This window comes from Pinus tabuliformis, chromosome 8, assembly GCF_031772625.1.
Source record: "Pinus tabuliformis cultivar Carrire ecotype Pingquan chromosome 8, CPIR1, whole genome shotgun sequence".
NCBI classification, from domain to species: domain Eukaryota; kingdom Viridiplantae; phylum Streptophyta; class Pinopsida; order Pinales; family Pinaceae; genus Pinus; species Pinus tabuliformis.
The window spans coordinates 55850224-55873873 of NC_142294.1; the positions used below are offsets into that span (position 1 = coordinate 55850224).

The window sequence follows — 23650 nt, forward strand, 5'->3', positions numbered from 1 at the left end:
ACTTTAAATTATTCATCTTCAACAGTTTTTTTGCCATTTTGATTAAATTCTTCCAGATCCATCACAGTGAGTTTTTTGAGTTGACATTTTGATCCAGCCAGAGTGGCTCACCATCAGGACTCAAAAACAAACACTTGCTGGCTCGAAGCCTCCAAATATCAACTCAAAAAACTCAGTGTGATGGATCCAAAAAAAATTAATCAAAGTTATTCACATCACAGAATCCTTAACTCAGAAAAAACTTATTTTACCAATTGAATAATCTTAATTGATCATTTTTCTTTTCCTTCACTCACTTGACAATCTGCCTCTATATGTTTGTGTTTATGTTGCCTTTTAATTCTCTTTTCTTTCAGAGGCTATGCATTTATTACTCTTCGCTGCATCTTATGCTTATGTCAAGTTTTTAACCTCCGTGGTTACAGAAATGTTGATTCCCCTGTTTTTGCATAAAATTTTCACTTAAGTTTCTTATTGAATTTACAAGTGCTTGTTGCTTGAGTGCCATGCTTGGTTGTCTTTGGTTTGCCAAAGGTTTTGAGAAGATTAATACGATTAGTTTGGACTAGTGCTCAGCTGAGTATTAGCAATAGTTTATAATTTCTGTAACTATACTCATGATGATGATTTGTTCCATGAAAAAATAACACACAACAAAGGATCTGTACATGTGAACCTGTAGTATGTGGAATAAAGTCAGCTCACTCCCGTTGAGGATGTCAATTAATTTTCTCATGTTCCACTAATCTCAACAAGGGTAAAACCACAGAAGAGGCATCCTCAGGTCATGAGCTGTTCAAGACTAAAAGCTCATGGGCTCTTGATATGTTTGGCTATTGCTGTTCCACATTTTTCATTTTTGTGATTACTACACAATTAAATGCAGAACAGGTTTAAAGTCTATGAAGTGTTTCAGATGATTGGGAACACCTATGGCAGTATTGTGTGGAAAATGGGTATATTATAATGTGGCATTGTGGCTGCATCTAATGTTTCCTCATAATCAGGTTTCTGGGATTCCAAGTGAGCTGAGGTGCCTCCCTTCCTGGATGCTTTGTTCACAAGGATGAAACCAAGTGCCTTTGATGCACCATTTGCGTGAGTCAAGAACTGTGGATATGAAGAATGGGATACTCGATGACATTCTACATGATATCGTTGACGTTGTTGGATTATGTCAAACAGTCAAAGTGGACAATGAAACATTTGGAGATTCCATGAATTTCAAAAAGCATGCCTTCCTTAAAGCAAATATAAAATATTTAACACTGTACACAGGATACTTCCCAAAGCTTGTTTAATTATAAAACACACATATTTCTCAAATGTAGAAGTCATACCATGTGTGTGTTCCTTAATAAACTTTATAATAGAGTTTATAGAGCTGATCTTTTCTACGGACGAGATAGTCATTTAGGAAAAGAGGCTAACTTGAATTTGAAATGTTGTGTGGTCATTAGTATGTGTCGTAACTATGTTAAAGAAGCGACCAAATTGAAGAAACAGCAAGTGTATTTCCCTGGAGGTACCTTGTAGTACTGAGAAATTATTAATGATATGTTTTTCACCCCTTGTATTTAATATGCAAACAGGAATCTAGCAATTAGTTATTTCGTTTTTTCTATTCAAGACCAGATCCATAGTGCCTAAATTTGCTACTGGGCTAACCTGCATAGCCATGACTCTTTTCAGCATCTGGTCACAAAGGAGTGTCCTCTCTAGTTCTGTTTTCACACCAACACGTTTCTTGGCATGTGCCTTAGGGCATCTTAGTTGACCCTTGTTTCTGGTCATATGCTTAGGATTCTTTCCTTGTTCCCTGCTTGTGAAATGTGTCAAAAAGATCTGAGCTATAACATCAATTGTAACATTGCAGATCATGCTTGTCACTATTTTTTTTATGCTCCTCTTCATTGGCCACTGATCCATGGCAATGCATTCCTTTTCTGATGAGTGACATTCAGAAGAAGTTTTTAACATTAGAATAGTTTGATTCCAATTTTGGTTATAATTTAATACAATGCATACTTCTTCGATCCTGGAAATTGAGGGAAAATTTTACATGCAAGAGATATCGAAGACAGTGCACCTTCGTAGGTAGTTAATCCAGGGGATAACCAACAACATGGTGACAAACTCAAGTTGAATGTGTTTCCCGTGTGATCTAGGCTTAACTTTCCCCAACCTCTTACATGCTCATTATTTGCTTATCATTTCCTTTTTTCTCCAAAGGCATTGCTCTAAGTTATTCTTGACAAACGGAGTTATATGGGGAAGTTGTTCATATCATGGACAGAATTAGCAAGGATCGAATAGAAGTTCACCACTTTTGCATCTCTCCAAAAGCTTTAGCTTTGTTTACACATACTGTAAACATGGATACGTTTTGGATCTGATTGGATTTCTTTTTTTATGGGCTTGGTTCTGATGCAACTGACATTTATTTACAATGAGGAATTTCATCTCTTCTTTTCCATTTTCCTAAAGTTGTTTGAACTCATTTCCAGAATTGCTAACTGGTGTGGTTGAAGCTACTATAAAAAACTAAAAAAGGATCAAATAAGGCAATTCTAGGGGATGGGCTGACATCCATTGTAGGAGGTAGGCTGCATGTTCTACTCTTCTCATGTATTATCATTGAACTGAAATTTAAGTCCAGGACTACAGTTTGTAGATCTGTTTCTATTGTCTTTGGTGCTTTGATCCTTCAACTAGTTTCCCCCATTTTATTCTGTCTCATGTGTTGTGAAACTGCCTTCCCTATAAGTGGTTCGGGGGAGAAGCTTTGCTTCTTTTAATAACATGCTCAGTCTACTAATCCTGATTGGATGGGATAGAAATTCATGTGGTCGCCATTAAGATTTCTATTGTTTAGTTTTACTTTACAAGAAGGATTTTGTATCTACTTTATTGATCTCATCACAGGAAACCTTCCAAATTCATTTGTCATGTAATTCTAATAATGTTGTTTATTCTTCCTTGAAATGAAATTAAAACAGTTATGAATCATGATGTTGCAAATTGTATATGATTTCTGTCTGTGTTTTCCCAAGCATCATATTCTGTAATGTAACTGGAATTATTTTTCTTCATTATTTTCAGGGGATGGAAGAGCAAAGATACCACTTAGCCCTTCAAATTCAGGGTGTCAGCAACCATTTGGACTTGCGCAAAGCCTTGCGGGTGGAAGTGTGCAACATGCTGATTCTCTCAAGCACCAGTCAACTGTGTCAGTTGGATTGTGTTTTCCAAGCAATTTGGGGCAAATACAAACTGATACTGGACCCTTGTGGACGCCTCACAGAGGTCAAATGCGGTTGCAGAGTCGACGATCACAATCAAGAGAAGATCTCAGTTTATCAGTTTTAGAGAGCCATGTCGTCAAGTTGTGATGGCTAGAAGCTGTATATAGATTTTAGAGAAAGGCTGTGCTTTTCTCAAAAGTGTACATTACAGGAGAATCTGGAATATCAACTTGTTAAGCGAGTGTAGCTTTATGCAGCATCTCTGGGCTGGTTCTTTATGTATTGAGGGGAGATCCCTACAACACAACTGAAATATATACTAAAATATTGCGAATTGTATTTTTGGTCTCTCTACATTTTGGCGGATGGTTGGATCTTGTTAATTTTATCTGTAATGTTAGCATATTCATCTCGCTTAGCGTCTTTGATGGATATTTGTAACATAAATGCATTTTAAATAACATTTTTTTTTCAACTTCAGGTCGCTGACAGCCAAATGTCATATTATAGAGTTATCATTTTATTCTTTTTGGAAATTTCGAAATCTCTTGGGACCCGTGTTGTTTCCTGGCAGTGTAAAGTTTCTTTACTTTTCAGAGGTTAAAAGGAAGATTCTGAACACAGTTCATTGGCAGTTCATTCATGTGTTATCTTTAATAGTCAAACTCCAAGTTCATAGGATTCAATTAGTCTCCAAACCTTTTAGACTATTTAAATTTATACCAATGGCAAATAATTATTACAACAATGTACTTGATTTATATCATTCAATTTTTTAATCAGGAAAGAAAATTGATCTTAAATTTAGGAAATGTCATTTTTCGGAGCCAAAATGGCAGAAAATAGTGGTTGGAATACCGTAATTACGCCGTAAGGCATTCCCTCTGAGAGGAACTCCCCTCCGTGCCGCGGTGTTTGGTTATGGGCCCTTAGATCGATTGTTAGACAATGGAATAAACTCCAACCATTAGATCATCGGCCTTTTTAGAAACCAAGCGTCACCGAAGAGAGGCCAAGGGTCTGTGGATGGATGAGAGAGGACAGCAATCTGAGGCGCCTCGATCCCCTTCGATGTGAACATCAGGGAGCTCTATGAAGCGGATCATGTCCCTTGACGAAGATGGCAGGGTGTGGTGAGGAGAGCCGTCCATCCATTCGGCGGTGAAGAAGGTGACAGAAAACCCATGGTACACAGTGAGCCGAATATTCACACCAGTTCACACCAGTTCTTCACTTGATCGCTCTACTTTGTGGTCACTCATTTCATGGCTCCTCGGCATTCTCGTTCTCTGTTGGCGAAAGCTTTCTTATTCTTTATTCTTATTCTTTCCCCCGTTGCAATTTCCACAGGGCTTTGCATTGCAATCAGCCATGCAATTCAAAGAAAAACCAAATATTCTTGCAGCAGATGTCTTCCCTGTACCTCTGGGCCCATGAAAAAGATAAAAGGGTGCAATCTTATCTTTGTTAATTGCACTGGAAAGAGCTTGAGCAATAATGCTCTGCCCAACCAGTTCCTCGAAAGACTTGGGACTGTACTTTTGACTCAAGCTTCTATTCACTAACATGTTTTCGTTAGTCCTCATCTGTAAGGATTCCTCCTCTGTCTCATATTCACTAATCCCTGACTTTCTGGTCCTGTGATGAGTTTTGATGAGAGGATGGAGATCTAGCTCACTGAAACGTCTGTTGTTTACATGGGGAGAATCACCATAATCGTCCAGAGGCGAGTCCAAGGTTAAAACATTCGTGTGGGGGGGGGATCTGACCAATGGGGTTTCATCCTTTGAATAGGAGCAATCCGAGGAAGAAAAATCCGTAACATATTCAAATTGAATAGGTTCTTGATAGTGCAGAGTACTAGCAGAATCAGAGAGTGATTTTCTCCTATTGGTAACCAGCACACCACATGAAAACCTCTTCCCTCTGATGCCCTTCAATTTTTTACCTCTACCATTTCGCCTTCTAGACCAGGACCAAGGAAGTCTGCATCCATTTCTTGAAATTGTTTGACAACCCCCAAACTCTTCAACATTTCTTTGTATGTCGATGTTGTTTTGCAGATTTTCCTCCCTTAAAGTTTTATGGTCATAAGGCCCAATGTAAGGGTCTATAGTATAAGCCCCATTGTCATCTAAAACAAGTTCGAAGCTTTCTTCTTTGCAAGTATTAGCGGGAGAACTAATCAATGAAAAATCATCTTCATCTACAGGCAGTGTAAACTCATGGAAGGAATTCAGAGCTGCAGGATGGTTTTCATCGGTAAATCCCTGGTATATTTTGAATGATCTTGAAGATGTAGATTTGCTCTTTCCAGCAACAAGTTTTCTTTTCTGAAAGTACTTGGGATTTTTTCGGTTGCTTTTCCTTCTATGATATTTGAGTGCACCTTCAGCATCGAGATCCTCTACCAGAGTACTTCCACCAACAAATTCTCTTTTTGAACTCTTAATATTTTGTATGATTTTCTGTACTGTATCATGTATGCTGTTTTTATCAGAAGTTGTCAAGTTGGTATCAAACACTTTTCCTTCTTGTAAGGCCATGGAACTCATTTATATTGAAGCAGTTAAAGATAATTTTGCATAGGTTATTCACATTAAGGACTGTAGCCTTTCAATTGTTCATCACAGACCAACATTATCAAAATTCAGTCACAAGTCTGGTGTCGAGATAAATTTTCCACGTCACCAGATTTTTCAAATACAAAAACAGATATCTTAGAATACCCAAAATAGGAAAGCTTATTTCTATTCCAAAATCTACTGTGCTTTTTGGCTTCTCTAAGCTCAGGTTTCTACTTTATGCCTGCAAGTTTCCTCATTCACTCAGTTTTATCTACGTTAAGATACCCATGAGTTCATGGACTCTCATTATGATGTTTTGATCTATTAATTCGTCGCAGAAATCCATCTTGTTTTATCTTACTTAGTGGTACAATTCCATCTTTACTTCGTAAAATTCCTGGATGTACCAATTTCAATGATTTTGAATAATTAAGACTGACACATCAAGGAGTTCTGGTTCAAAATCTCTCAAGTTAAACTCAGTTTCAGAATTCCAAGTCATATAATACGCACACCTAAACAGTTTAAGAGCATTAAAGTTTTATCGGAAATTTAAGGTTGAAAAGGCTTTCTGATGAGATTCTAGCTTTAGGAAAATCTGTGCGAAGATAGAATTTCAGTGCCATGGATGGAGAAAGTCAAAGTTATCCTCTACCGCCAGCTTAGACGCCATCAAATATTCCAAAAATTGAGGACTTCCTGTGAAAGTTCACGCTTTCCCTTCATCATTAATAGAGCAAGCAGCAAGAGCTTATCATTTCCCATGCACATGTACATATTATTCATAATGATCCCTATCCATGATTAATACATAGCAGTTACGATGAATCTACCACTCAATATAACTTCCAATTGCAGGGAACAGCACTAAGAAAAGAAAAGAAAAAAACCCTGCAACACAGAAATTGGACGAAAAATTCTATTATCTATAATAAACTCTTTGTGAGTTCATAACACAGATTATCCTTGAAATGAGAAAAAACCAATAACTTCCCTTTTTGATTCGGAAAGAGTAGGCAGTAGTAGGCAGGTTGCTTACTTGAATTTTGAATTTGAATGATGATATTCTCAAAATCAATGCCCAAGCCAGCACCATTGAATTATAATTGCTAATGTGACTAACTATATATATATATATATATATTTATAGCACGATTTCCATCTCTACGACTTAATATAAGATTTGGAAATGGTGGCCATCAACTACTCCATCACCATTAGCAGGCCTGCATTTAATAATATTCAAATTAAATTTTGTGCAGGCCTAATGGAATGGAGTCATGCAGTTTAAATAAACAAGAGAGAACTCTTGTTAAATTAATTAATAGAAAATGCTGGTTGGTGGCAGAATGCAAGTTCATTTTAAGATCAGGAAGGTGACTTTCGTTGTATTGTGGATTTGTGTTGGTTTATTAATCACTTATTCTGATTCATATATGTTGATCTCATTATCTATATGATCCGAATATAAAAAGTAGAGGATTCCTGAGAATAGAGAATATATTCATTAGTTTATAATTTATGTTCTAGCATTATTTGGCTAGCTGACCAAGTCATTTGGACATGGCTTTGCCCTGGTTGCAGGTATTCTTCAAAGTGATCCACTAGTGCAAGTGTTTATCATAGATCTCCACAAAAACAGTGAAGTGTTTATCATAGATCTTTATCATAGATCTCCACAAAAACAGTGAAGTGTTTATCATAGATCTTCACAACAACTATTAACAGTTAATCCATATGGATATAATTTCGAAAACAGTTTGGGATACAAAATTCAATTCATTACGCCGTAAGGCGTTTCCCTTTGAAATGAATTGCCCCAGCCGATGCCGTGTCTTATTGTTGACCGTGTTTGGGATACAAAATTCAATTCATTACGCCGTAAGGCATTTCCCTTTGAAATGAATTGCCCCAGCCGATGTCGTGTCTTATTGTTGACCGTAGATTTGTGGTGTTAGACGATTGAAGGAAGTTTGGTCGTTGATCCTCACAATATCCTTTTGTCTCCCAACCCAATGGCCTCTGTGTCTTCTGAGTTATTGTTCGGGCGGTGGCAGATTAAGCATTTCTTGTTGTCGAGCCTCGCACGGACACTGGAGCCCTTTCCTACGATGGTCATGATTTTCGCCGACTATGAACCCCATTGGCATTGCAATGGAGGGAAAACTCCAGAGGATTTCCTTTCCGTGAAGCCAAGGTTCGAATCCTGCAGCCCGACGGGATCTATATGCTCCATGGACCCGGCCTCATGGGACTGGGACGGAGGCCCCGGGGTTTCGACGGTCTGCGGATGGGATCTCGTCTGCGGCCAGAAATACAAAGTTGGGTTTTTGCAGTCTGCGTTCTTTGTCGGGTGTTTGCTCGGTAATTGATATTTTCAGCCCCTGTGCACTTTTATATCTGACGGCTGATCGCCATTAAGATTTTCTTTCAGTTTCTGATTTATTTTTTGATACAGGTGCAGGGATATCTGGGCATCTATCGGATTCTTCGCTGGGGCGTGAGGGTGTCCTGAAGTTGGTCTGCATCTATAATGCCATTTTTTGGTTTCTTGACGGCAATGTCGCCGAATTTCTGGGTTTATTTAATTCTCCATCTATTGACGGGAATTAGCAATGGTGGCCTGGGGTTGTCGTCGTTCGTCTTGGCGACGGAAGTCGTCGGACCGTCCAAGAGAGCACCGGTTGGCATGTCGACTTTCTACTTCTTTTCTCTCGGCATAGCAGTGCTGCCGGCTCTGTCCTACTTTTCCAGCAACTGGAGATATATGTACGTCGCGGGTTCGATCCCCTCGGCCGTGTATTGCATCTTCGTTCTGCCATTCGTTTGGGAGTCCCCGCGGTGATACCTGGTGAAGGGCAGGCTGAAAGAAGCCATGGGCATCATGAGATAATAATCATCATCCCTCCATGATTCACATTATAGAAATAATAATTGACATTATCCACATACACAACTCTTGTGATGCATCTTTCTCATATGCTCAGGTCATTTTTTGAAATAAGTGTACTCATCCAATGATGGAGACTCAACACGCATGAGGTACATTAGTCATTTATTCATAAGAATATTTTTCATTTAGTATATTGGGATGTAAAGATTGTGGGTTGAAGTTGGAAATGAATCATGATGCTTGGAACTTATACTTGTTGCATTATTTCATTTTTGTGGTTATATCCTCCTTCTAGTGAAGTGTAACCATATAGGGACTTGTCCAACCTCATTAAGAATAATAAGCCTAAATAAATTAAAATAGAGTGGCTATATCATTTCATACTCAACACCTTCCATGCATCCCTTTTTTCCATTCTCCTGTCTTTTAACTTACTTAGTGTCATTAGTTTGCAAGTTTCTTACTTGTCTCATTAAACCGATCGAGTATGATGTGTAAGGGTGTCCCTCCATCATCAAAGTTGAAATTTTGCTCATATCCACCAAAATAAAATAAAAAATAAAACTTTACAAAAACAAAAATAAAAAAAATAACCACACAAAACATTAAAATAATATTTGTTAAATAAATTAAATCCCTCTAAACTCATGTTAGATTTATATTTAAAATAAATCTAAATTAATTCTATTGGAAAAAATGGTGTCCATTTTCCCTGCAGTTCAACCTCGCACTTTATTTCATTTCATAAAAAATGAACACCACTCCATTCAAGTACAGCCTTTGACATGTTACAAAAATTGAAAGATCCATATAACCAGCATCCATATGCTCTTAATCCGTGCTGCTATGAAGCCTTCACATGGGTCCCCTCGACCTAAAATTATTTAATGAGAAAGTTCAAAGGGGAGGTGCATTTTCGAACGGGCTCGCCTTTTAACAACCTGCAGATCCTCACTTGATTGTCCGTGCTGCACTAATTTGTTTATCCTGTCGCACAAAAATTCTGTTTTCAATGACAAATTTTACAAGTAATAATAATTTTTTAAGATACAGTGAGCGTTTACAATGATTCAGTGCATGGTTTAACGACGTTTTAGGAGCTAGCCATGGGAGATTTCAGAAGACTATGCTGCTGCTGATGCCTAGAGAGGTTTGTCTATTTTGTTCATGTGTGAAGTCTCGAGGAGACTGCATTTGTAGTTGGGACACTGTTGCCTGCACCTTAAAGGCCTGCTTAGACCTTCATAAACAAAGTTACATTCAAATGAAGCATGCCAACCGAGCCAACATACTAAATAAGTAGCTTCCACTAGGTATTTAGTCATATATTCTCTGTTTGATATGTGCTTATTTATTTTTTATTTTTCAACTTGAAAGGGTGTACCTAATGTCTGTGCATATCCTTCTTACTTCCAGAACACCTAGAATAGGTTACATCATTTGCATTATCAAAAGTAGAATCACAACACATGCAAACAAATACATACACCCACCAAGCACAAGAAAATAGTGTGATGGCTATCAACTTTTTTAAATCAAACTTGTAATAATCTCAATAATAAATCTAATGTTCTTTAGAGAAGACCTGCTACTCTAGTTTTTGTTGGGTTTCGTACAGTTTATAGTGTATCATAAGGAAATACATTTCTTGAAGGGATTGCATCAGAAGGCTCAACGGACCTTTGAGCATTTTTGTAGGGGTTTATGTTATACAATCATTAAAATTTTTGATAAAATTAGTCTGGACTATCCACATGCCTATTTTTTTCAATAAATTTGAAGAAGTGCATGTTTTTGCTTTAATAATATGTATACTGAGTACTCCTAAAATTTTCTGAACTGTAGTTTTGTGGGCCAATTGTTTTCTGTATTGTACGGTATCCACATTTGAATTCAGATTCTATCTTGATAACTATCATTTCTTAGTATGTTTTTATGAATATATTGCATTGTAAGTGTTCTCTCTTCTTACATTGGACAAGAGAATACGACTGTCTTTGACAATGTGAAGTTGTGGAAGATGCAAAACTTCCCTTGCTTTACATGAGCCAACTTGACCTTCAATAGAAATGTTGCTGAACACAATGAAAAGTTTCATGCTTCTTTAGAGAGCATCCCGAAAGGCTTGTGTAATTCCTGCTTTGTTTTGGTTGATGCCTTGCTGAGGAATCATTGAGACTCATCATGGTTTTGTGGTCCAATCAGAACCTATTCAATACTCACCTTCGTTGACTATATTAGTCGAACACAAACCCTGTCAAAACTCTCAAGCCAGTAAGGCTCGGGCACAATGTTAGTTCCTCAATATGGTGATCAAAGTCTGTCTTCAACATTACAATTGTCTTCACGCATCCTTTTTCTAAATGAATCTACATTACATGCGCTTGAAGAACTAGCTTTGAAGTCTCTATTCTCAGGCAATGTTCAGGTCTAAGTTCATGTAGGCAATTCTATGTTGAAATTATACTTGCATACCAGAATCTTATATTGGCGGAAGACCGTTACTCAAATGTCTGCCAAAAAGAGAACCCATTTTGACACACCACCTATGCAGAGGAAGAAGCTTCACAAGTGTTTGGGCTCCTTTTCTCTATCATGGCTGGGGAAGTAGCCAAGAGTAAATATCTCTACAGGCATGAAGTCCAATAAAAATAATGTATAAGACATATTTGACAACCAACAATTGCATCTAAAATGAAAAATATGTTCCCGGCCTTTCAGAAAATGTGGAGTCTAGCAGAATGTGAGGCCGTCATTATCATCGAAATTCCAACCAGATATGAATCTTTCAGTCTTATGGTATTATGGGACAATAACATCACTGATATATGAACTATATATCAAGCTTTTAATCCTAAAATATAAGTGATGGATGCTTCATTACAAAGCCTAGAAGTCTTCTTTCAAATGTAACAATTGGATGATGCACATAAGTTGATGCTAATAGAAGTCCGTATGGAGTGACCAACCCATAACATGGTGGTGGGCTCTTGTACGAGAAGCCTTCTTTCAAATATAACAAGTGAATGATGCATAGAAGTTGATACTAAAAGAAGTCAGTATGGAGCGACCAACCCTTAACATGGCGGTGGGCTCTTGTACGAGACTTAGTCAACTCAAATTCACCTCCTACACAAACTTTGATATGCTTCAAGCAAGAAATACAAGATAGGTTATACCTGAAGGGGAAAGCAGAGGAAATCATGAAGCAGTGGATTCATGTAAGGTAAGTACCTAGTCAAAGGCATCAAACAATATTTTTGATGGCTTCAAGTCCATGGTGACGAATTGGAAGTTCCTCGACTCACTTCTCAGAGGACTCTCAACCAAAATATCCAAAGAAAAATGGACCTGCTTAGTATAAATGCTTTGGAGAATGCTTTACAAGTAGCTTTCGAGTTTGAGGCCAAAGCTTCAGAAGAAAATGTACTAAGCCTCCACCAACTAAAGTAAGGTTCTCGAAGCCTTATCTTTTAGAACCGTCTCTATTAGTAACTCAGAGCAGCCTTTAAATCAGGGAAATGATTACACAATAGATAAAATTGGCCAGCGCTTATCAAAAATTCCATCCAGCCAAATAGTCGATGCTCAATCCTACTTTATATTTTCTAAGTGCAACCAATAACTCCACGAGGATAACATGATCCCTATTTAGCAAATACACCCCCTGCCTGCTCAAATGGTTGGTACCTATAATCATAGCCCTGTATGGATAAAAATGATGACTACCAGTTACATTGGCTCTATACATTGATGGCAGTTTCTTTAGCTTTGCCAACAATCATTGTACTCTAGTATAGACTAAATGGACACTGGAATTTCCGTTATCCAGAAGATCGAATCTTACCCAAGGAATTCACAAAAGTTGTTGCCAACACACAATTGGTTGAAAATAATCTCCATCATCATAACCAACTTTATGCCCATAATATGCACAAATGGTAACACATGATACATCTCCCAAACCAACAGAGTCCAACTAAAGTCTAATCCGAGATCCTCCATTCTCAACACTTTATACATAAAAAAACTTGTTTGTAATCGACCTCTCTTTGCACTTTTTGGGGCAATTGCTAGTTATATTAAGTTACTTGAAAAATCGGTCTCCTACAATGTATTTTAGGTATTAGAGGAGGGAAATGGTTATTTCCATTAATTGAGGAATCATTTAGGCAATTTCAGTCTTGTAGAAAAGATTTGTGTTGGTTGAAAAGATTTGTGTTGGTTCAACCTGGGCTCGAAACTTTTTTGTTGTCATCTAATTAATGAATGCATTAGGTTGACCATAACAAAATATCCATTTTCAGAATACACATTATCGTCCACCCTTGCTTTCAACAATGCCCATTCACATGTCGCTATTCTTCCCCACTCTATGCCTTACCACTCTATGCCTTACGGCGTTTCCTTTGCAACATAAGGTGCAAATGCTAGTACCATGTCTCTTAGATCAGCTTGTGTCTTGCCTTCCCACCACACTAGTGCAATTCCTCCAAGGCGAAGGCTAGCCAGCTGAATCTTTCTCCTTTATGAATCAATGTTCTACACCCTACAATATACATCAATCTGTCTAATTCAGTTATCTAGCTTTTCTGCATTTAGTTCTCCATCATAAATTGGAAAATCAAATTTTACATCTAATTTAATCAAAGATGTTTTTTTATTATCAGGGCTAGGAGATGAGGATGATGGAGATGATGGTGGAGGAGATGAGGGAGGAGGCTTTTCCCCTTTCTCTTTGCCCTCTAGAGGGGCATCTAGAGAAGGTTCCTCTGCTCCTTTGTCTTGTTTGGGTGTTGAAGTGCATTCACCTCAACCCTTCTTAAATTCTCGATACATCTCTTCCACCATGGCTTGCATGGCCATAAAATTGTCCATAAACTAAGTTTCTGACTCCAATGGAATTTCTTCTGCCATTCTCCTCCTAGGATAGACTCTTCTAATCCATGGATTAGCCTCAACAAGTTCTCCTTCTCCTTGTTTGAGCTTTGACCTAGTTAGCATTCAAAAATCTAGCACAAGCTTGTCTAACCTTAGCAAACATAAAGCTCTGATACCACTTGATCTAAAAATGAGACCTTAGATTAATATTAAGGTATGACAAACTCATGTGTAGGATTTGCCTATATTACTTAGTGCAACGGATCGGAAATATTGTGAATAATATAAAGAATGAGAAGTTAGAGAAACATAACATACACACACATAACACAACAAATAATCAAGGAGTTCACCCAAAAATCTTGGGCTACGTCTACTGGTCCAGATTTTAGTGGTGACCTCTCTATTATGTCTTCAAGAGCAGAGTTTACAAATGTGAGCTCAAGTTGAGTCTCAACACAACAGGAACAAACAACAGGGGTTTGCTTGAATTCTTCATGTCTTTCTGAGTACATAGACTCTCCCTCCTACTCTCTATCTCAGCACTACCTTGCCCTGTCTCTACCACTGACTGGCTTTTAAGCCTATCGATGCTTGTCTGTTCATCTCCCCTTTCGGACTTTCTATCTTCTGGCCTCTGTCCACTCAAATCCCCTCTAAGCATTAACCAATAATGTTGTAACGTCTTCAAGTATGGTGGCCACCTATTTTTAAACAGAAGGGACCATTGGCGCATTTGAAATCCCATAACACTGGTTTCTCTATTTACACAGAGAAATACACTAAAAACACGTGAAAAATCTTTCTATCAGACTTCAAAAATCCTCGAATCCACCCTATAATCCTTTCAGATCCACCTATGGTCACTATCGCAAGTCCAACATTGCTCTGGGTGATATTTGATCCAACGATTGATATTCATTTTCAGGTGGCTTAGGCGTACGGGGATTACCCACCTAAAAAGGTGGCTTTCTCTCTCCGACGCCAAGCCACGTGTCGGCCAGTGAATGGGATTGGGTAGAGCCTGTCCAATACCACTTACTGCTTGAGGCCGACCCAAAATCCCACTCATTACGGAACTCAAAATATATATAGTTGCATGTATGAAACTTTCGGGTTCGTTTTATCGCTCTGGGTGCATTTCCTTTGTATTTTGTTTATTTAATGAAAATGCAAAATTACATTGAAAAACCTTTTTTTCCGGAACTCAAAATATATATATTCGCATCCATAAAATCCATCGGGTTCGGCTTTATCACATGTCGCATGTCTTTGGCCTTACGCCTTACATAGTTGCGATGCGATATATCACAATCGATTATCTTCAATCCTTCAAACCGCGGATAAGTCCTTCCTTATGTATATTAGTGATGCGATACCACGGGTAAATCTAGGCCATTGATATGCACACTTGATCAATAGCTCTCGTTTAATCGTGTTGATCACTATCGCGATTCCCACAAGGCCTCCTCTGATTGACTCCACTTGCTGCCTCCAATTGTGATATGCCGATTAGATTTGGACCATTGATTGGCCAAATCCAACAGCTCCTGTGCATTGTTGTTTTATCCTCCGATAGGCTCTGTTTTCACCATTTCTGCGTGTTTTTCCCATCTGATAGTGTTTTCCGCCATTCTTGAAGGTTTATCCTTTGTGATAGTGTTTAAGTATTAAAAGACTTAGAGGGTTTTAGGATCCATTTTGGATCAACGCACTGTTCAATACAAGGTTGAGTTAGCATTGAAGATCCTAATAGAGATACAAGATTTGTAGTTTGATCAAATGCCTTTCGTCTAGAAAAAATCATATTTTTCATTTGGAAACCGTCAACTTTAAAAGACAAGTAATCCCAAATAGAGTAGAGGTAATAGATAAGCTGAGTTTTTTTTTCGTCACAATTTCCCTTTTCAAGTTTTGCCACATTTTCGTTTGAGCCAAATTAAAGTATCTTTCATGCAAACTCTTAGTAATAAGAACACTAAAGAAAAGACATGACAAAAAATATAAAAGGGACACAACAAATGGAGGACTTAACTAAAAACAATCGTGTGAGATAAGAATGAGAAAACTAGGAAAAGACTAAAGAGAGCATATGTATGATGAATGTAAAGGAAAAACTAAAATACAGGGAGATCTACTCCTAACCTAACTTGCGAGGTCAGGGCTAACTGTAATGAAATTTCTAATGTATCCACAGTAATTCTCAACCTTCAAACACAAAGATACAAGAAATTAAGATCAATATAAAGCATTGTGCAAAAGAAAAGATAACAACTTGAAAAACTTGCACAATGATTTGAAGTTATTTGTTATTAACAAGAAGATGTTCCATACTGACTCGTTTGAGCTAGTATCAAACTTTACCTTGTTGATTGAAATGTCGATCATACAAACCTTGAAGGTTGATCATGAATATACATTTGCCCATGTTTTTAGTTTTTAGCAAATATTCAGAAAGATCAAACACTATTATTAGCATAGGAGCTTTCCAAGTAAGATCGCTCTAACTATTTAGCGATCTGATCTTGATATTCAAAAAAGCCAATTTGAAAACCATGAGACACATGAGAAATGAATTTTCAATTAGCACATTTGAGTCACAAAGAGAATTGTTATAGACATTTTTGTGCCTTACAGCTCTAAGCATGAAATGTCCATAAACCAAGGGCTCCTAAGTCCCTAAAAGTGTTGTTCTAACTCCTAAAGGAACAAGTTCAACAAATTACAGCTTCTCCCAGAAGTTCTCCACCAGAAACTGCTCAGAACTAGTCAAATCAGGATCATTTCAGCTGCTCCACTAGCTAGTTGCGTTGCAAAGCACCCAAGTACACTAGCTAGGTGCATTTCAACGCACCTAAATGCACTACCAGGGTGCGTTGAGCGGGAAATTACAAGTGGCAGAGTCATTCCACGAGGTGGACAGACAATGGAAGCTTCCAGAATCTTCTCCAATGACACTTGCCTCACTGAATTCGACCAGGGATGAGTAAGAAGCTCTCAGTCTCCAAGTGGAAGCAAGAACTGACAGAGAGAAGCCACTAATCAATTCATGAGCTGACTCATCCTCTTTGCATACATCTATATATGGATCTCACCAAGAGATCTAGAGGCTGGAATATTGTACATTGCAGAGAATTGTTGTTGGTTTTGGGATATATATCAGAGTATTGGGTGATTTATGCTTTGTTGGAGGTGAAGAAGGGGCTTCTCTGCTGGGAGGTTGATGCTGGATCAGGAATCATCGGTTGTAACTCCTCCTGGATCTTCTTGTTATATCAATAAAACTATTTGAGTTTCTCCTACATGCTTGTGTATCATTGATGTTTGTTACATTTGTATGTTTAGCTTAAATCTGATCCTAAGCTTTTTATGAGTATGAACCCATGTCTTTGTATAGTTTCCTTCTTCTGTGATCTTGTAGGTACTTGGTGAAGCTGGGCAAGTAAAGGAGCAGGTAGCTGGGAGCTGTCAAAGAGAAGAGAGATTAGATCAAAGGACTAGCGCAAGACACAGGTTGGTTCATCCTATTTCTCTTTGTTTATAGTTCATAAAGGAGAATACAAAAGTAGTTTTCTCTGTTTGTTTCTAAGGTCACTGTCACACCTCAGTGGGATAGCGTCGTTCTGAATAGACACTTTTCCCGTTAACAAAATGGCGACTCCGCTGGGGACAATCATCTAGTTGGTTTGTTTGTGTTTCTCTTGTTGTTTGTTTCATAAACTTAGAAGTAGCGAATCGAACTGCATTTTCCATTAACAAATGCAAAGTAGACATCTGCTGCTTCAATCCATTCATTGGATCTGTTTATGATTTGAACAGCTAATTCACAAATGATCTGATTGCCCTTTGTGATAGCTCTTAGACCTTGATTAAATCTACCCTCTGATTATGCATTACTGATTACTTTTACTCGGCCAAAAACCATAGATCAAACTGCAAACCATGACCCAGAACCCAGATAGAATTCTCATTTCTGCCCCAGCGCAGGTACTGTGAAGAGTTTCTGCATTTCAGCGCAGTTCCCGAGAGGGAAACCTGCGTTGCAATCCAGTTTCTCTGTGTAACAGGTGCGTTGATCAGCCTAGCCCTGTGCTGCTGAGGTTCTTTGCTTCATTTTTTCAGTTTTTGTCTCTGATTTTTGCAGCCTGTGATCAGTGTATGTGTCTGTTTAAAAACCCCTTTTCTTTGCTGTAATTCCGCCTCAGTTGTATAAAAGAAATTGTAGATGTTTTTTATGTGTTTGTTACGTCATTTACAGTTTTCCATTGCAAAAGTATAATAGTCGTACTATCATCCTTTGATTTAGATCTGTCGCAAGTGTTGATTTTGATCATAGGAGAAAGTTTATTTGTTGTTGATAGTCGATTATGCTTTTACTTTTGCCTTTGGCTTGAATTTGTCACTTTCTAGTGTCGAAACGAGTATTTATTTCAAAATCATAAAGTTTCGTAATCATCTCTACCTTTTGATTTCGAAAAGAAGCTTGAAAGCGAATTCAGATTTGTACAACAACTTTCTTTTTAGGCATCAATATTAAGAAAGTGAAAAACAAAACACATGCATGTGCATTTGCATATTGGCAGTCTGTTTGGCTTGATTTAGGAAAAGTGCATTTACAGTGTGCTCTTTGCTCTTTGCGAAAAGATTGTGTCTTTCTTTTCCCTTAGTAGCTAGAATTTTCATTGCTGAAAAGAGATAAAAGCTTGTTTATCATCTTTAGATTGCATTTTAGGAATTACATATACATCTCGTGGTGATCCCAAAAGGAAAAATTCATAAGAAAGATCAACCTAAAATAAATTCAATGAACTTAACAACGCTTTGTAAGTTAACGCACAACATTTAGAGGTCTAGGCTAGAGACGTGTTCCGGCGTCGTAAAGCCTGGTAACTGTTGTCCTCACTGATGGTTGGGTGATTCCTCCACTTTGAGACGATAAGTGCCAATACGGACTTGTGCTCCCACGTACCGTCGAGTATATATTGGGAGACCCCTATAGGCATAAAACCTCTATCCATAGGAAGCCGTGTCGGCCGCCCTACTGATCGCAATGCACCGAACACAACATTCGGGAAGATTGACTGCCATACCATAAAAAGTATTCTGCAGTTTTTCGATTGGTTTGGTACTCCCTCTACCTAGACCTCCAGAGCAGTCCCTTTCGTTCCTTTTCAGACTCCTTAACGGAAAAGGTCCATCTGAGCACTTGTCACTTCAAGCTCATTAAAAATCGAAGGAGACTAGAGTCATCTTTTGTTTTTTCTTGACTCTTTAAAACTGAAAAAACAAGTTGTGTCAAAGCGTGTTAAAATTTATTTTAAATAGAATATTCATACCCTTTTCCTACGTTGATCTTTGGGTTGAGAAAATGGAGCCTACCAACCAAGGAATTCCCCTTGGTGGAAATCCTAGTCCCTTCTCCTCTTGGGGAGATGTTGGTGCACCCCATATGGCGACATTTTCGCTTCCAGGACTGACAATTGGCTTTCCAGTATGGCTCTTCTCAACCAATGTCGTTCAGAACACCACTATTCCTGAATAATCGAATCAGCAATTAGACGAGTCCAGAGTTACCCACCAGCCTTCTACTTCCTTTAATTCTTCCTCTCCTCCTTCCTCTTCGCTTGATGGAACTGGTAAAACTAACAGCCAAGTTCCTAAGGAGAAGAAGGGAAAGAAGAAGAAAGAGAAAAAGAAGAAGGAGCCAAAGGCGAATGGGGGAAAACGAGTGTCGTCTAACGAAAACCCACACACAGCACCGACCAGGCCTAAATCGCCATGTGTCATTTGCAAAGGAGACCACTTTCACAGAGATTGTCCTTGCATCCCCCGAATACTAAGGGACTGGTCTCCTCGTTTGCACAATCCGGTGTCATCAACCTCTGGAGATCATGTTGAAAGCACACCGTCAACTAGTGAAAGTGAAGCCCCAGGACAAAAAGGGAAAGCTAGGTTTCCTTGTAAACTGTGCGAAGGTGACCATGCCCTCCACCGTTGTCCCTTCTTAGACGAAGCTAAAAGAGTTTTGGATGATTTTCCGGTTTCACCGTTACGACTTCCTCCTGGATATAAAAAACTCTTGCCGAGTCCGTCACTAGTTGAGAATCCAGCTGGCCCGCTCAAGTGGTCAGCTGAAGCGTCTATCATTGAGGATAAACCAACTGAATCCATACCAGACGAAATTCAAAGGGTCGAGGCGGCAGTTGACCCGGTCTTGCCTTCAGAGGTTTTATCTTCGGATGATATAGTCATTGAAGAGAACAAGGATGAAACCATCCAAATTCTCTTCATCAACACAGACTCCGACGAACATGGGGGCAATCCACCCGTTCCTTTACCGCAGGAAGGAAGTTCATCAGAGCCATACCCGGCCGTCTACTCGGTCCCACCTCCAAGCAACCTAGTTGTCTCCTTCAATTGGAATCAACTAGGCAGACCCCGCCTACCAGCAAGTGTACCATTCCGAATTATCGTTCAAATATATAGAATGGTCATGGCTGGTACCATCATTGATGAGGGGGCTTCTGTGAGTATCCTTTCCTCTATTTCTTGGAAAGCGCTTGGTTTGCCATCGCTTTTGCCTGAGATGAGAAATCTGACAGGCTTTGATAAAGGAACCAGTCGACCTTTAGGGATCCTTCCCGATGTGCCCATAACATTGAGAGGGAAGATAGTTTGCATGAACGTCATGGTAGTTCAAGGACCCTTGGATTATAACCTACTCCTTGGACGAGACTATATTTATTGCATGGGAGCCATCGTCTCCTCACTCTTTAGCGTAATGTGTTTTCCGCACGAAGGAAGAGTGGTTAAGCTCATGGACCAGCTTTCATTTCCCGAATCACGCATAGCAAATAGTCATATACCATCCCTAAATGGTCTCTTCACGCAAGAAATGTCTCAATTCCCAGTCCTTCCTCCCGATGAGCGCGAGTAATTCGGAGGGATATGACTGAAACCCAAGGGGCATGCATCCTGGTCTGCTTCGGCAGGAAAACTTCAGGTATAGGGTAGCTTTCCACGGGAGAATATGACTAGTCTGTACCCCGTCCGTTGGTGGAAGAGGGGTTAGTCTAGAATAAGATTCTCTTTTCAAAGTTATGTGAGTTGGCGGACGTCGTCACTCACCTTTTTTTATCTCGGTAGACATCGCCGAAGAAGTGTTTTGTTTGCACCGCAAATAGAGCAATCTTTGGGTAACCTGTAAGAGGTAGGCCTCTCCTGATAGAACAAATGTTTTGTCTGCAAATTGAGGGGTAACTTTGAAACTCTGTTTTATACCTGGGGGCATGAAAACCTTTTGGAGTGCAAGTGAAGGGCGACTATTTATTTTTAAAATTTTTAGGTCCTCCCTTTAAACCTGTAGGCTAACCCTTTAAACTCGTAGGATTAATCGTCACCTAACTTGCATAAAGAAAGGATGTGGGGCAAAAATCTAAAAGTTTTCGTTTTTATATGAGACATTCTTATCATATGACTGGATTAATCGAGCAGTTTTAGCACATAGTTCAAGCTCGTTAAAAAATAAACATAAGACATGAGCAAATGTTTCCACCCGCGTTTAAGCTCGTTAAAAAATAAACTATCCCCCAGTAAATAACCACTGTGAATGAAACATTTCAGCCATTAAAGCCTTGGTCGTGTTTGCACCGTCACCTCCACTTTTCCATTGGCCGATCATTCACCTCCATTTGATTGTTTACCCATTTTGAGGAACAGCTGCGAAGAGTGATTTCACTAGCCATCCTTGTGACACTGCCGTGATTGGAAAATTCCAAACCTTACCTGGAATCAGCTGCTACCCATTTTATCACTCGTTCCTCAAAAGACGAGTCTTCTTTAAGCTCTTTTCAACTGACTCGTAAAATATGAAAAGATTGCCGAGTTTTGGCCTTCCAGCTCGTTAAAGTGACCGGAAGTGCTATCCCTCCTCTAGATTTTAATCTTTTTGGACCTGAGGGATTATTGCACAAAAAGATCGAGTGCTTGTTTTGTTCGGCTCGTTAAAACGATCGAAAATCCATCCCTTCTGTATTGTTTTATACTTTTTCGGACTCAAGGGATTAGATGACGAAAAAGGAATTTCGAAGTTACCTGTACGTACCTTTTCAGACTCTATAAAAATGAAAAGGACCGAGTTATATTTGTCGTTAGACTCGTTAAAAAGATCAATAGCGACAAACTTGTCTTTAGACGAGAACGAGTTTCACTATCGCTAGGCTCGTTAAAACATAGCGATGGGTTTGCCCAAAGGGAAAATTAGAGAACAAGCATATGTTATCCTCCTCAAGCTTGACAAAAATAAAGAGGTACTGGTCAGCAATGACTGGGGAAAAATTGGGAAGAAAACTCAAAGAAACTTTATTGGTAGCAAGTCGCTCTTGAACATGACACTTCCACTCCGTGCCTGAGTCGGGTTGGGTTGTTTCATTCACCGGTCACATCGCCATGGTCTCGCCATACCATCCACATTTGGGGTAAATGCTACCAATCCATCACATAAGTGTCGCCGACATGTTCAAGAGAAGTCATCCAGAGAAGTCACCTGTGTCCCGTCCACTGTCATACATCATACTTCATTCTTTCATGACCGCCACCCTGAACCATATATCATCAGATTGTTTTCACCTCCATCAAAATCATTTGCTCCGTTCCATGTCATTGATGTGGGATTCATTAAGGCCCTCCTTTGACGAATCGCTTCTTGTCGACATCAGCTCATTATCCAAGAAGTTGATCTAGGAACACCCCATTCAATACTTTGAAGCTTGCATGCCTCAATGGCAAGTTTCTCACTTCCGGCGACAGGTATACATCAATGACCTTCGACCGAAAGATTTTGCGTGGTGTTCGACGCCAAGTCCTTTATTCACACCACGTGAATTGTACTGCAGTACCTTGAGGGTCATTATCATTATCGGTGATTCCTCTCGCGCTTGTTAACAGTTCACATCATTGACTGGTAATCAAGCGATGTCTTTCCATGTTTGACTTCAAAACATTCCTCACATGGGTCGACTTGTACTTCGAGTGAAGATCGGACGAGATTGAAGACCCCGGATCTAGTTTCATCCATCCGGGCTGCGATATATATTCAAAAAAATAAAGACATTGAAATGTACAGCATTGCAGCACAGATAATGTCCTATGTACATGAAAATGAATTTATAAAAGTTGAGCATGGGAATGCCCGCCTCGGCTAGATCATGAAAACAGTATGAAGATAATGTATTGTATTGTATCTTATTACAGGTCTCCTCCGAGCATTGAAAGAACTTCGGATCCTCCTAATAAAGCATTTCACCCGATAAACGGCCTCATACTTTAGGGGGCAACTGTTATAGACATTTTTGTACCTTACAGCTCTAAGCATGAAATGTCCATAAACCAAGGGCTCCTAAGTCCCTAAAAGTGTTGTTCTAACTCCTAAAGGAACAAGGTCAACAAATTACAGCTTCTCCCAGAAGTTCTCTACCAGAAACTGCTCAGAACTAGTCAAATCAGGATCATTTCAGCTGCTCCACTAGCTAGCTGCGTTGCAAAGCACCCAAGTACACTAGCTAGGTGCGTTGCAACACACCTAAATGCACTACCAGGGTGCGTTGAGCGGGAAATGACAAGTGGCAGAGTCATTCCATGAGGTGGACAGACAATGGAAGCTTCCAGAATCTTCTCCAATGACACTTGCCTCACTGAATTCGACCAGGGATCAGTAAGAGGCTCTCAGTCTCCAAGTGGAAGCAAGAACTGACAGAGAGAAGCCACTAATCAATTCATGAGCTGACTCATCCTCTTTGCATACATCTATATATAGATCCCTCACCAAGAGATCCAGGGGCTGGAATATTGTACATTGCATATAATTGTTGTTGGTTTTGGGATAGATATCAGAGTATTGGGTGATTTATGCTTTGTTGGAGGTGAAGAAGGGGCTTCTCTGTTGGGAGGTTGATGCTGGATCAGGAATCATCGGTTGTAACTCCTCCTAGATCTTCTTGTTATATCAATAAAACTATTTGAGTTTCTCCTACATGCTTGTGTATCATTGATGTTTGTTACATTTA

At 39.1% G+C, this 23650-nt stretch overlaps 1 long non-coding RNA gene across 1 annotated transcript; it reads left to right on the top strand.

Annotated features, from left to right (window-relative positions):
- Positions 1 to 2131: 2131 nt before the first annotated feature.
- LOC149234119 (uncharacterized) lies at positions 2132 to 3720 on the top strand. Its single transcript, XR_016246067.1, has 2 exons — positions 2132 to 2601; positions 3103 to 3720. It is a non-coding gene; the product is annotated as an uncharacterized LOC149234119 (long non-coding RNA).
- The last annotated feature ends 19930 nt before the right edge of the window (positions 3721 to 23650 follow it).